Genomic DNA, 13,644 nt, shown 5'->3' on the forward strand with positions numbered 1-13,644 from the left:
CTAAAAACACATGGTCAATAGTTTCGTCTCGCTTACAAATTTGGCAGTGTACTCCCCAGGGCACAAAAAGTCCCCTTTCTGCCATCCATGTCTTGACGGTCAGTGTCCCGGTGTGTAAACGAAAGAAAAATGTTTTGACGGCTGGTGGTACCATCATTTTCTTGACACGCTTAAGCACATCCTTTCCTCTTGAGGTACTGTACAAAGATCTATATAGCGGCACAGGTAACACCACATCACACAGGTCTCTGTATAACTTTTTCCGACCCACATCACTTAAGTAGTTTGTAGAAAACCGCACACACAAAAAACGGGTGGACATAACAACCTCTTTCAAATAACCCCGAATGCATCCGTGGATGCGATCCGTTGAGACAACAAGATCTAGTAGGGCATTACCCAACCGAACCTGGCACAATGTTCGAAGGAGGGGATCTTTTACGTCTCTGAAGAACATAAACCGATTAACTATTTGACGTAGATACAAATGGCCTAACGCCAACCCGCCATCAGGGACTCGCCTAAACAAATTGGTTCTGCTTGTTCGCTCCCATGAGGAGCCCCAAACAAACACTGCAAATATTCTGTGAAGTTTATGGACATTCATTCTTGAACAATGTATCACTTGCATTACATACCACAACTTACTTATAAAAAATAAGTTGCATACTGTCGCTCTTGCAAAGACTGACAAATTCCAGCCATTCCAGTTATTGGTTTTCTCGCGTAAGTTGCCAATTTCGTTGCGCCAGTAAGGTTCGCTGTCCTGATAACTTTCTAAGGGCACTCCCAAATATTTAACAGGAGTGGTCACGAATCTTAAATTCGCGAAAGTGCCTGGCTTAGACGGCCAATAGCCGTGCCAAAACCCCAGAGACTTTCCCCAGTTCACGCAGCTTCCACTTGAAAGACAAAAACTTTCCACAGTTTTATTAACATGCAGAACACTGTCATAATCCGTACAAAAAGCGGCAATGTCGTCGGCATAGGCCAGCAACCTCACTTCTACCTGTTGCAGTTTGAACCCACGTATATGCTCGCTTGCAATAACATGTAGACAAAAGGATTCGATGTACAAACAAAACAGCAATGCTGATATTGGGCACCCCTGGCGCAGAGATTGTAGCACTGGTATGCGCTCACCAACCACTTTATTCACTATTAACTGCGTCGTGCACGAGCTGTACGCCATCGCGACGCCTTCTCTAATAACATGGCCTACATTTACAGGGTCTAGTACACACAAGAGAGTGTCATGGGGAACCCTATCAAACGCCTTCTCGAAGTCTATCTGTAGCATGGCTACTCCAGCACCCGTAACATCACAACATTCCAGAATAGAACGTGCCACGTGAGTGTTCGTAGTGATGGAGCGCCCTTTAATGCCGCATGTCTGATGCTTCCCTACAATTTCCGAGATAATAGTTTGTAATCTCTTAGCTAACACTTTCATGAAGATTTTATAATCACTGTTTGTCAAGCTAATGGGTCGATAGGCAGTTACATTTAGTAATTTTACTGTATCATCAGATTTAGGTATAAGAATCGTATGCGCAGTAACAAAAGATGGAGGTAGCGACTTAAGCTCGTAAGCTTCGTTATAAATACGCGTTAGAATTGGAGAGACTGTTCCCTTAAATGTTTTATAAAACGCTGCACCAATGCCGTCTGGACCCGGCGATTTCCCTAAGTTCATGTTTTCTATCGCAAAATCCACCTCTTCATTTGCGATGGGCTGCTCCAAAGCTTCTCTTGTCACATCGTCCAACCATGTCATCAAGGAAACAAACTCACGTTTGAAAAGGTCGATATCAACTACGCTGCGAGCAAACAACGCACGATAGTACTCCGAAAACGTTCTAACAATTTCGTCAGTATCCTTAGTGATCACACCTGCACGTTCAATTTCTACTATTTGCTGCCTTCGCGCATGCCACTTTTCCGCCCCCAACGCTCTTTTCGTCGGCGATTCTCCGCTTATCAGCCTTTCAGCTCTTGCGCGTATTAAGGCACCACGGTACCGTTCGGTATCGATAAGCTCCAGCTTGCGCTTCACCACTCGTATATCGTCCATAAATTCACCCGGTCTGAGCGATTCTTGATTAAGTAGCAGTTGAAGGTTCGTGCGTAGTGTTTTTTTCTTGAAACCTTGCTTCTCTAGCTACTGCACTTGAACGTTCCAGTGCTTTTATTTTAACCTGATTCTTTAATAATTCCCATCTTTCTCCCCAAGGAATTTTGTTGTTTTCCTTGAGTTTTTTAAATAAATCAGTTACTTGCTTCACAAAAACATCGTCATTCATCAGCTTACAATTCAGTTTCCATAACTGCCAATTAAAATTATTCCTTGAGTCTTCTCGACTTGCTATAGTAAAATAAACTAAGCAGTGATCACTAAAGGAGACTGGCGTAACATGATACTGTTGACACAAAGGTATAATATCCAAAGACGCATATATTCTATCCAATCGGGCATGACTCGATCCTTGAAAATGAGTAAATTGGACGGTTCGCGTACCTTCCAAACATTGCCCTACATCTTCCATACCACCATCATTCACAATTTCTCTAAGAATAACAGTGCTTATGTCATTAAAATCTCGTCTGCTAGTTTTATCTACTGCAGAAAGCACACAGTTGAAATCACCGGCAATAATGACAAGTTTCTGGCAGTCACAGTATTGATTAACACGCTCGAAAAAGGTTCGCCTCTCTTCCGCATTGTTAGGTGCATACACACAAATCATACGCCACTCCTTAGCGGCAAAAAGAAAATCGCAGATGATGAGCCTCCCTGAGTCACAACTTAATGTCGCTTGTATTGATAAGCCCAAGCTCTGGCGCAAAAGAAGGCAACAACCTGCAGACGTCCCTACAGCATCGCTAACCACAGCGTCATAAGACAACGTAAAACGTCGAACCATGTTCCCAGTCTCTACTTCACCATCAACTTTAGTTTCCTGTACCGCCACAATGTCGAGGTCAAACTCGGTCACCAATCGGTACAGCTGACTCTGTTTTCGTTTAGACGCAAGCCCTCGGACGTTAATCGTCGCGATACGTAGCGATTTAGGAATAGAAGCCATAGTGACTATGAAGAAAGGCTGGGAATCGTGGTGGTACTCTCAGCAAAAAGCCGCATGCCAGGGCGTCGTGCCATGGCAGATCTTACGCTACGTTGGCGCTGTAGGCGGCGTTGCCGCCACACTTTTACCGGTGGCCACGTTCGGTCGAGGTCTCAGTGAGGGCCGCCGAACGATAGCCGCCTTGGTTGGTGGTTGCCCTTCGCCGTCGGTGTTCGCCGTTGTCTCGTTGGTATCCTCGTGAGCCCGCTTTGCTGCCACACCAGAGCTTGGTGCTTCTGTGACGTCCATACACGCGGACTTGTCCGCTTCGGCGTCTTCGGTAGCGTCCTCGGTGTTCTTGTTAGGCTCAGCTTTCACATCCGTACCTTGGGAGAGGGGTGGGAACTCTTCTTCGGAAGACTTGCTGTTGTCTGCCCCGTCTACCGTGGTCGGCCCAGAAGACGCCTCGATGCTTGAGGTTTGACCTCCCGCCGTTTCTTCGGCATCAGCTTCGTCCATGAGGTGCTCTGACGTGTCATCACCCCTCAAGGATCCTGCAGCACTTGCGTAGCTTTTCGCACATTGGGAGTCCTCATGGCCATACCGTCGGCAAAGCGCACAACGTGGCACCTGGCAGTCTCTGGGTATATGCCCACTAGATTTGCAACGGAGGCAAAGTGGGGCCCTGCCTGGTACAACAATTAGCGCAGGTTCACCGGCCACCTTGATTTGGTGCGGTATGTCGTCGATCTTGAAACCCGGCCCCAACTTCAAGGTAACCGTACGGGTCGTAGAGCCCTTGTCGAGAACGCCATGCGCACGCCACTTTTCTCTTGACACGTCGACCACCTTCCCGTACGGCGATTGCGCGGCACGCACATCCTCGTCAGCAACACCGTGGAGCAGCCAGTGAATCTTGAAGCGAATACCTCGGTCATTAGGGTCGACTATCAGGCACTTGTGTTCTTTAACCTTCACGTCCTTCGCAGCAAGTAGTTTCTCCGTAGCCGCAGCGTCCTTGAGGGTGATAGCCCAGACGTGGTTCATCTGGTACGCCCCTAACGTGATAACGTCGGCCAGCACACCAAGATGAAGCAATGTGTCCCTGAAGTCTTCCACTCTGTAGGGTCTAGCAGTAACGTCAGCATGCATAAACACTGTGTTTAGCACAATTTTTCCTGTTGGCAGGTTCGGCAGAATAACTTGGTAATCTTCAGAAGCAGCAAAAAACCTGTTCCCGCGACCCGCTGGGGCCGCTGATACCGCTCCGACGGAGCGCGACATTCCGTGACCGTATCGCTCGAAAGCCGGAAATGGAATCCTTGCGCCACGGAGGCGGCTGCTCGGTGCTCTCCCCACCACGCACTTGCTACAGAAAATCTACCAGAATAAATACAACAAAAAAGCATCAAAAGGAGAAGCTTCGCCCCCGGGAGGGCTAGAACCTCCAACCTTTCGGTTAACAGCCGAACGCGCTATCCGATTGCGCCACGGAGGCGGCTTTTTTTTTTCTTTATTTCCGTTTTCAACAACATACAGTAGTACAAGTGAGAAATATTTCAAAAGGTAAAATACATCAGCTAGTCTTGAGCATGATGCAATTTTAAAAAGGCTTTAGTGACGCGAATTCATCCAATTGCGTCACCCATTGAGGAGCGTTGACCGCAAAGTTCAGTACATCTCTTGTATAGATAACGCTTTCCATGAAATATTGTCACGCTGGTCGTGCATCAATGTCAGCATATCTATCTGCCATCCGTGTTTTCCAAAGTGCATGCATACAAAGCAACATAATCATATCACTAGGAACGCCCCCTGTTTCGTCATAAGGCAAGAACCGTATGCCAAATGGTGACAGTACTAAATCTTTTTTAATTGTGCGCTGAAGAATGTCCCACAAAAATCGTGCATCGTGGCAATCCACAAATATACGCTCAATAGTTTCCGGTTTCTGGCACATTCTACAGTTTATTGTCCAGGGAACAAAAATACCCTTGCTTTGAAGCCATGGCTTCACAGGGAGCGTTTCAGTATGCAATTGAAAGAAAAATGTTTTCGCAGAGCTTCGTACAGGCATTCGCTTAACTCTTTTCAACACGTTTCTTTCATCACCCAAATAATAGTTTGCCCTATATAAAGGTGTCGGAAGAAAAACATCCACTAAATCTTTATAGAACTTTTTCTTTCCTACAATGCAAAGGTATTCAAGAGAAAAATACGCGCGAGCAATGCGATAAGCAGCCACAACCTCGCGCAGTGCACTATGTGTTGCAGTGCTGATTGACACAACATAATCCGCAAGATGGTTCCGCAGGCGTACTTGTATTACAGTTCTCAAAAATGTATCACTCTGATCACGCAAAAAGATAAATCTTGAAACTACTTGTTTCAAGAACAAATGCCACAGCCCTAGTCCGCCGTTCCGCACTGCATGAAACAGATTGCATCGGCTTGTGCGCTCCCAACTGGAGCCCCAAATAAAAACTGCAAACACTCGTTGGAGTTTCTGTATTGTCATTCTAGTCATACTCAATACCTGCAATACATAGAATATTTTGGCCACTAGAAATGTATTGCACACATTTGCTCTTGTAAATACTGAGAATTATTGACCGCCCCATTTCTGAGTCTGGTCTCTTACTCTATCAGCTTCCTCAAGCCAATAACGAGTCGTTGAATTATGGTGTTACAGTGGCACTCCAAGGTATACGTTTGTCGAATTCGACCATTGCATGCTGCAGTACACCTCTGGTGTGATTGGCCAGTTTCCATACCAAATGCCGAGACTCTTTGTCCAGTTGACAGCACTTCCTGTGGCTTCACAAAAGGCTGTAGTCTCTTTCACTACTATTTCAACACTTTTTATGTCTGAACAAAACATAGCAATGTCGTCGGCATATGCCAACACTTTGACTTCATTATTACAGTATCGGAAGCCTTGAATAGTGGGGTTCTGAAGAATCTTTAAACAGAAAGGTTCTACATACAGAGCAAATAACAATGACGAGACTGGACATCCTTGGCGCAGACTAGAGGTAACTGTTATACTTTCACTAGTTGCTTATTTATTACTAGTGAAATGAGGTTTATTGATGCAGGCGTAGATGTAGGTCCTTCGGATATACTGGCACAGAACGGGCGGCTAAACAGTTACGTCGGGCAGCGCTCTTAGCGGTAACTTCGGCGTCGTCTTTTGCGGAGCGATCACGATGCTGCTACTGCTGGTGGTGTGCATCATCTGCAGAACATGTTGCACGTCTTCTTCATCACAATGACCCCCGGGATAAAAAGCAGCCATCCTGGCGACTCAAACAGTAGTGATCACGAGCGGCTCACGGTAGGGCTTAAGGCGATCGACGTGAACAATGTCACGTCCACGACAACGGAGGTCAGAGGGGGGTGTCAGTGGTTCGATTAGGTAATTCACCGCAGACGTGCGCTGGACAATGCGATAAGGTCCATCGAAGCGGGGAAGAAGTTTGGAAGAGAGCCCAGGAGCATGCGCAGGGACTGACAGCCAGACGAGGTCGCCGGGAGAGAAGACAGGTTGCTCACAGTGGGCGTCATGGAGCCTTTTCTGGCGCTGTTGCTCAGCGGTGGTGAAGTGGCGCGCTAACTTGCGACACTCCTCGGCATGACGTGCTGCAGTCGAAACGGGCACACACTCAGAAGCATCGGGCTGGTAGGGTAGCAGGGTGTCCATGGTGTGGGATGGGTGACGGCCATAAAGCAAAAAGTAGGGAGAAAATCCAGTGGTAGTCTGGGTTGCAGTGTTGTAGGCGAACGTAACAAATGGTAGGATAAGGTCCCAATCTGTGTGGTCAGATGCGACGTACATGGCCAGCATGTCACCCAGGGTCCGGTTGAAACGTTCCGTGAGTCCATTCGTCTGGGGGTGGTAGGCGGTGGTTGTCCTATGAATAACGTGGCACTGAGCCAGAAGAGCTTCGACAACCTCAGACAAAAAGACGCGCCCTCTGTCGCTGAGAAGTTCACGAGGTGGGCCGTGACGGAGGATGAAACAGCGGAGCAGGAAGGAGGCGACGTCGCGCGCAGTGGCGGAAGGTAGTGCCGCAGTTTCAGCATATCGCGTAAGATGGTCGACGGCGACGATAATCCAGCGGTTACCGGCGGGTGTCATAGGAAGCGGACCATAGAGATCAATGCCCACTCTATCAAATGGTCGGGCGGGACAGGGAAGGGGCTGCAAAGCTCCAGCTGAACGGCAAGGCGCAGATTTCCGACGTTGGCAGTCCGTACATGAACGAACGAATTTGCGGACGTATGTAAACATTCCGCGCCAGTAGTAGCGCTGACGAAGTCGTTCATATGTTTTGAAGACTCCAGCGTGGGCGCACTGCGGGTCAACGTGAAAGGATGCGCAGATAGTGGAGCGCAGGCTGCGCGGTATGACGAGTAGCCATTTACGGCCGTCAGATGCGTAGTTGCGTCGGTTCTTCATCACACTAGTTTAGTGGTACAGCCTTCATAAGCCATTCGCACACCGTCTAGAATGACAGAACCTACATTGGTGTGTTCCAGTATTAATAGTAAAATGTCGTGTGTAACCTTATCAAAGGCCTTTTCAAGGTCTAACTGTAGCATGGCAACCCGGCCTTCTTCGGCATCACATGATTCAAGTATGCTTCTGGCAACGTGGATATTAGTGTATATCGTTCTTCCTTGGATTCCACAGGTCTGGTGAGGTCCAATTAGTATTTTAATTATTTTTTGAAGTCGCTTAGCAAGCACTTTCATGTGAACTTTATAATCAACATTTGTGAGGCTTATTGGTCTGTAAGCCTCTACAGAGCGCAACTTCAAAGGATCATTGGTCTTTGGAATTAGTACCACATGTGTCATCCTAAATGATGGGGGCATCCTTTTCATTTCGTAACACTCATTTATTACGCGGTGCAATACTTCTGCCATTTCTGCTTTAAAGCATTTATAGAAAGTTGCCCCTAGTCCATCTGGTCCAGGTGATTTACCAAGGCTTAACTCATCAATTGCTTTTTCAAATTCTTTCACGCTAATTGGTCTTTCTAGCTCCTCACATAGTTCTTTTTCTAATTTAGGCATTAGTGGCAGGAAGTTATTTTTAAAGAGCTCGGTGTTTTCTTTCTTATGATTTAGTAAGCTACGGAAGCGCTCAACGAAGGCCATTTCAATGATATTACTATCTGTGGTAACACGGTTGTGATAACAAATTTCGTTTATTTCTTTTTTTTACTGCATGCCGCTTTTCATCGCCTAGCGCTCGTTTGGTGGGCGTTTCCCCGTACAAAACCGCTCTGCGCGTGCCCTGACTACTGCGCCTCGATATCTTTCAATGTCAACTGCTTCTAGCTTACTTTAATTTCTTTTATTTGCTTTTCAAACAAACCCGGCTTGTAGTTTTCCGTTGCAATCATAAATTCTAGCGTGGTATAAAGTTCCTTTTCTTTCTCTTTTTCTTTTCTGTGTAGCACACATGCTCGGTCAATCGCAGCAAGTTTTATCTCCGATTTAAAGATTTCCCATGAAGCTGAAATGCTACCTGACTCATCACACAACAAGTTATGTATCTTTTCGTTTAGATTTTCAAGAAAAGGTTGATCTTGTAATAATTTATCGTTGAACTTCCAAGTAAACCAATTAAATTTGGAAGCATTTCCTTTTGTGCCCACAGTAACTGTTACTAAACAGTGATCACTGAAACTAACACATTTGACGTGATAGTCAACACATTCAGGCAAAAAAAGAGCAGGCACATAAATACGGTCTAACCTGGCATGGCAATCACCTTGGAAGTGGGTGTACGTCGTGCTGTTTCCAGAGACTAGTACGCTTCCTACATCTTCTAGGTCATGTTCATTTACAAATTCTGTCAAATACATCGCACTTTTGTCTCTCGCCAGTAACTTTTTACTTCTATCCTCAGGTCTTTGCACACAATTAAAGTCGCCAAACAGGATGACATTTCGGTCACACTTTACATACGATTGTATAGTTCCGAAAAAATCACGTCTTTCTTGGGCTGTATTAGGCGCGTAAACGCATAGGGCCCGCCATAACATACCGCAAAATCCAAAATCCAACACAACAAACCGGCCACTCTGGCATGCTATAACTGCTTCTTCAACAATATCTATAGAATTTCGATATAATATCAAGCAGCCTCGAGACGTACCCACAGCATGTGACACGCAAATATTAAATCTAGCTCTGAAAGTTTCCACCATTCGATCTGTTTGCTCTTGGGTCTCGATTTTTGTTTCTTGTACGGCGATCAGATCCTGATCATTTTCTAAGAGAAGGCGACTTAGCTGGTATTGTTTCCTGCGAGCTGACAAGCCACGCACATTTAAGGTCGCTATGCGTAAAGGAAATTTTAGTTTGTTAGTCATATTAAACAGGTTTTACAATACTTGTAGTACTCACATCGCCGTTCGACAGGATGGTAGGCTCCGACATCGTTTTTGTTGCTGGTGGGTTTAGAGCCATCTTGTCACATAAAGAGGCCCGATCAGTGATCGGACTTTTCGAGTTCTCACTACACAAACAGTTCCCTCGCTAAGGCGGGGGCTCTGTGGGCGTCGGTCTCCGGTCGGGTGGTACATTGGGCTTGAAATGCATGATGCTACGACGAGCAGTGCCCGTCTTCGTAGGTGGTTCCCCTGTGCTCGTCTGGCCGTTGTTCTGTCTGTTGTCTTGGGTTTCATCACGGGCACGCTTCGCTGCAGCGCTGGTAACTGTTTCCATTGCGACCTCGGGAGCTTCCGTCACTTCAATTATATCTTTTGAAGGCATATTCGTATTAGCAACTTCATGTTGACTAGCGGGCTCTCTGTCTGTCTTAGTTGCCGCGGCTACGGGGCCTTCGTCTACGTTGGTGTCCTTCGTGTTCGTATCTTTCTTTCCGGGTGGCTTTGTCTCAACAGTTGTCACAGCGGAGTCTTCATGCTCATCTTCCCGTGTAGCTTCCTTGGCGTCATTCAGATCCATAATATGTTCCGACGTATCATAACGTATCCGACGGTCCTGCTACTGATGCATAAGATCGCACGCACATGGTCTCATCGTAGCCATAGCGGCGACAATGGCCACAGCGTGGGACACGACAGTCTCGTCGCATGTGTCCGATGCCATGAAACCGGAGGCAGAGCGGTGCTCTGCTCGGAACAGAGACAAGCGCCAGGTCTTCCGCAACTCGCAGTTGATGCGGCAAGTCATCCGTACTCACGCCCACTTTCAGTTGTAAGGTCACTAACCTCATTGTAGTATTCTTCTCGTTACAGCCTTGAACACGAAACTTATCTCTGGTGACTTCCAGGACTTTGCCGAATGGAGCCAATGCAGTGCGCACGTCTTCATCGGGAACGCCATGCAAAAGCCAGTACAGCTTTATCCTTAGCGCCTGGTTGCACGGTTCGACTACAATGCAGCGTCGGTCTTTCACAGTGAAGTTTCCAGCTGCCAGCATCTTTTTCTTTGCTTCGTTGTCACAGAACGTCTCCGCCCAGACATGACTCATTTGATAAGCACCTAGTGCGACCACTTCCGGCAGTAGCGAAAGTTGCTCGAGTGCATCTCTAAAATGTTCGACCCTATACGGCCTGGCTTTCAAATCGGCGTGTAAAAACACAGTGTCCTTCACAGTCGTACCTGAGGGCAAAGTCGGCAAAACAATTTGGTAGTCCTGGCTGAACATTTCGGTTGACCTGTTACCGCCGCCTCGGGGGGCGGCTATACCTGCTCCTTGGGAGCTCATGAGACGCACGTCCACACGCTACGGTGGCCGGAAGTGGAATCCTCCCGGCAACGACTGCTAGAAGAAAAGGCGCTTTCTCTCCGCGGCTCAGATTTCTGATTAAGGCGAAGCAAAACAAAAGAAAAACAACGCACGCAGTCGGCAGGATTCGAACCTGCGCGGGTACAACCCACTAGATTTCAAGTCTATCGCCTTAACCACTTGGCCACGACTGCTTTTTTTTTTTTTATTGCCGTTTTCGACGTACAAACTCATAGGTTACAAAGGATAAAACGTGCCAGCCACACTTTGGCTAGCACAGCACTAAAATCTTTTCAGTGACACCAGTTCATCCAGTACAGACATCCATTGTGGTGGATCAGGCAGTGATTTGTAAGCGTCTCTCACGTAAACAACACTCTCCATGAAGTGTTCTCGCACCGGTATTACAACCAAGTCTGCATGTTCAAATTGCATGCGAGTTTTCCACATAGCGTGGAGGCCCAGGACCATAATGAGGTCGTACGGTACTTGCTCTGAGGTATCTATTGGCAAAAAGCGTATCCCATACGGGTCCAGGGGTAACTGCTTCTTCAGCGTTCTCTGCAGAACGTCCCAGTGAAAGATCGGGTCCCAGCAATCTAGGAAAACATGTTCTATTGTTTCTGGTTTTTTACATAAAAAGCAGTTGGTGTTCCAGGGGATGAAAATACCCTTGCTATGAAGCCAGGTCTTAACGGGAAGTGTGTTTGAATGTAATTGGAAGAAGAAGGACTTAGTCGATGGCCGTACTGGCATTTTCTTAACTCTTTTTAGCACGTCCTGTCCGGGGCCTCCACGGTGTGGCGAGCGGTACAAAGGTACGGGGAGCATCGTGTCCACAAGATCTCTGTACAATTTTTTCTTTGTAACGGTGGACAGATACTGCTGTGAGAAACGCACATTTAACATCCTATATGACATCACCACTTCACGCAGGTATCCTTTCACAGTTCCCGGCATGTTCTGAGCCGACGAAACAACGAATCCTGGAAGAAGTCTGCCCAGCCGTACTTGTACTATTGTTCGAAGAAAGAGATCATTTTGATCCCGCAGAAACACAAAGCGTGACACAATTTGTCGCAAAAACAAGTGAACCAGACCCAGCCCACCTTTCTTGACCGGGAGAAACAAGTGTGTTCGACTCGTCCTCTCCCAGGTAGAGGCCCAAATGAAAGTAGCGAAAATGCGGTGAATTTTTTGTACGCTTACCCGCGCAGCACACAACACATTCATAACATACCATATCTTTGAAACTAAAAAGAGGTTGCAAACAGTGGCTCTAGAAAACATTGACAATTGCTTTCCTCTCCAACCGTCAGCCTTTTCCTTTGCTCTCGAAGCTTGGTCGAGCCAGTACGGTTCGGCCTCACGGTAACTTCCGAGAGGCACCCCCAGGTACTGTGTAGGTAACTTTGACCAATTCAATCGAGAAAAGGTCTCGGGCGTGTCTTCCCAACTCCCATGCCAGAAGCCATAACTTTTATCCCAATTTATCTGGGCTCCAGCTGAATCGCAAAATTTTTCGACTACAGTAGTTGCCTCTTTAATACTGGCTTTATTTGTGCAGAGAATCGCGATGTCGTCTGCATACGCCAATATTTTAACGTGTGCTGCCTGTAGTCGATAGCCTGCTATGCGGTCGTTGTTCTTAATGGCCAAACAGAGTGGCTCGAGATAAGCAGCAAACAGAAGGGGCGAAAGCGGGCATCCTTGACGCACCGACGAGAGCACACGAAAGCTATAGGTGAGCTCCCCATTAACAATGATTCGCGTTGAGCAGTCTTTGTACGCCATCGTTACGCCTTCCGTTATGACACTGCCAACGTTCGTATGTTCGAGTATGCATAGTAGAGCCTTGTGCGAGACGAGGTCGAAGGCTTTCGCCAAATCTATCTGCATCATCGCGACGTAATCGCCAATCGCGTCGCAACACTCTAGCACACTTCGAACCACGTGTACATTTGTTGTAATACTGCGGCCTTTAATGCCACAAGTCTGGTGAGGCCCTACCAATGTTTTTATGACACTTTGCAGTCGTTTCGCTAAAACTTTCGTGATTACCTTATAGTCAACGTTGGCTAGAGTTATCGGGCGATATGAGCCTGGCAACAAACGTTTCTTTTCGTCATCACTCTTCGGGATTAGCACGATATGCGAGGTTGTGAAAGACAAGGGCAATCTTTTTCGGTCATACGCTTCGCTGATAACTAGATGGAGGACATGAGCCAGCGCTGACTTAAACGTTTTATAGAAAGCAGCCCCTAAGCCATCAGGCCCAGGTGCTTTACCGGGCGCCAACTCGTCTATTGCGCACTCTATCTCACTCAGGGTAATGGGATGTTCTAGCCGTGCCTTAACTTCTTCATCGAGCTTTGGCATCAGTGAAAGGAATTCCATCTGGTAGCCATCTTTAGGTTCGCGTGGCTGACCTAAGAAGGCTTTGAAGTGATCGACGATCCCTTGTTTGATGTCGGTTTTGTCGGACGTGATGTCATTGCCTTTAGTTAGCTGGCGGATTTCCTTCCGACATGCGTACCTTTTCTCGTCTGAGAGAGCTCGTTTTGTTGGCGCTTCTCCCGCCCACAGCTTCTCAGACCTTGATCGCACAACGGCGGCTTTGTATTTCTCAGAGTCTATCCTTTCGAGTTCGGCTTTCACTTCCTTTATTTCGTTAACATACACACCAGGCTGGACACTTTCCATGCAGATGAAAAATTGCAGTTGCTGGCGAAGGTTCGTTTCTGCCTGTTTCAGGTTATGCCGAAGGACACTGCTTCTTTCAATAGCCATTGTTTTTACTTTCTG

The 13,644-nt window shown here is 47.0% G+C and overlaps 2 non-coding genes across 2 annotated transcripts; both read right to left on the reverse strand.

The window, feature by feature from the left end:
• Positions 1–4,489: 4,489 nt before the first annotated feature.
• On the reverse strand, positions 4,490–4,563 carry Trnan-guu (transfer RNA asparagine (anticodon GUU)). The gene has a single exon. It is a non-coding gene; the product is annotated as a tRNA-Asn (tRNA).
• Positions 4,564–10,951: 6,388 nt separating this feature from the next.
• On the reverse strand, positions 10,952–11,033 carry Trnas-uga (transfer RNA serine (anticodon UGA)). The gene has a single exon. It is a non-coding gene; the product is annotated as a tRNA-Ser (tRNA).
• Positions 11,034–13,644: the final 2,611 nt, after the last annotated feature.

Source organism: Dermacentor silvarum, chromosome 1 (assembly GCF_013339745.2).
Source record: "Dermacentor silvarum isolate Dsil-2018 chromosome 1, BIME_Dsil_1.4, whole genome shotgun sequence".
Taxonomy (NCBI): domain Eukaryota; kingdom Metazoa; phylum Arthropoda; class Arachnida; order Ixodida; family Ixodidae; genus Dermacentor; species Dermacentor silvarum.